Below are 1,999 nucleotides of genomic sequence, written 5' to 3' on the forward strand. Positions count from 1 at the left end.
TGGATGGAAAAGGTGGGGAGAGGGGGAAAAGCTAGATCCACTCAAAACAAAGCAAATCCATGGATCAAATCCAACAAAATTTCAACACACCAACAAATCACAAAAAAAATTGGGGCTATTTTTGTGGGGAGAATTTTTGAATTAGGGACAAAATCAACAAAAACTAGGCTAGCAACACAACAGGGAGACTCCGAAATCGTGATCAACGTGGCTCATGATACTAAGATGATGTAAGGTAGGAACCCTAACCGGCCGATATTTCACGAAAGGAGCAGATCCCGCGATGAACACGAAGAACACGAGGAGGGAAACGACAAAAACACGTGGAAAACACAAGATAACACTCAAACCAACAAGTATGATCACACATGCGCTAAATCCATGAACACAAAGGAAGATACAAGATCCACGATCAACTAGGGACGATACAAAGGTAGCCGGTCTTCTCTGAAAGGAGGTCTTGAGGTTCTTCCCGTAAAGGGGTCTTGAATCCAAAGGGATCTTCTCCGAAGAGGGGCCACGGTCTCTCTTGTGAGTAGATCCGATGTGGATGAGCAAAGCTCTCACACGAAATATGAGCTAATCCTTTGCTGCCCTAGCTAGTTGGAGGGAGAGGTCTACTTATAGTCTTAGTGCAAATGGGGGGGAGCAAAGTGTAGGGGTACATGGGCCTCAGCCCGCAACTGGACACAGCCAAGTTCCAGACGTCCGCTGGGGACCGGTCGTCCGGTGTCTCATGGGCGGCCGGGCGTCCAATGGCTGCCGGTCATCCACTCGTTCTGGCTTGGATGCTGGTGTAGCGGATTTCCGGAGGTGGCCGGTCGTCCGGTCGCCGGACGTCCGTTGGCGCCGGTCGTCCGCTTGTTTGGCTCGGGTGCAGGGGCACCGGTCGTCCGGTCTAGGCCGGATGTCCGCTCGCTGGGGTTCGGCTGGAGCATCAGGCGCCGGACGTCCGGTCCCGACCGGTCGTCCAGTGGCTGGGACTTTTCCTGCAGCCCTCCTTCTTCTTTGTCTTCTCATCCATCTTCCTCTTCTTATTCTCCTTGCTCCTTAGCTTGTCCATGATACCTGAGTATGCACAATGTGTCCGTATGAGGTAGTAGCCATGTCTCATGTGCATCAAAGAGGAAATGTGAAAGGAGAGATGTCACCTCGGTTTCGAGAGCTCTTGCACGTGGTCGTGCCATGGGTCCAAGAGGCGTTGTAGGAGATGTAGTTGGGTCCATGGGGGTGGCCTTGGGATTCTCCGCATCACGTCATCATCGGCCCCTCCCCACCAAATCTGTCGTGCGGACCACCCTGCTCTCCCAGCGGTGGCGCCCCCTCTGGCGCCACGTCCCCCGCAACCTCACCATCGACAAGTGCCTCTGCGACGGGGATTGCAAAAACATGGTCGCAGTCTCCAAGATCCTTTCATTGCACCCTGGGCTAGCCAGACACCTTGACATCCGCATGTTCAGTACCAACTGCAAGGTCCAAGCCAAGTTCGACGAGTGGTTCTTATCCCCCGCCCTAGATCAGCTCGAGGAGCTTGGGTTTGAAGCTGGACGATGTCGCTCTATGCCACCGTCCGCGCTCCGCCTCACGCCAATGCTGCACCGCGCCAGCTTTAGCTCGTGCTATTTTCTCCAGATTAATGCCACGCCCGCCCTTCTTCTCCCTCAACTCAAGCAGCTTGACCTCTTCGACATTGGAATCTCGAAGAACACTATGGAGCACCTGCTCCGCAATTGTACTGCGCTCGAGTACCTTCGTCTTCGGCAGATCCACGGGTTCATTAGCCTCCACATCGCCTGGACGAATCTCCGATGGATTTATGTGTCTTGATGGCCCCACAATAGGACATCAATTGGGAAGAGATCACTCCATCTGTTCCACATTATGGGCATTGAGAATGTGCCTTTCCTTAAGAGATTGCTTGTATCTGATCTAGAAGGTCCAACAAAAATCAGGGTCATTGACACGCCGAATTTGACAGTGTTCGTGTACTTGTTCGCCA

This window comes from Triticum urartu, chromosome 5, assembly GCF_003073215.2.
Source record: "Triticum urartu cultivar G1812 chromosome 5, Tu2.1, whole genome shotgun sequence".
Taxonomy (NCBI): domain Eukaryota; kingdom Viridiplantae; phylum Streptophyta; class Magnoliopsida; order Poales; family Poaceae; genus Triticum; species Triticum urartu.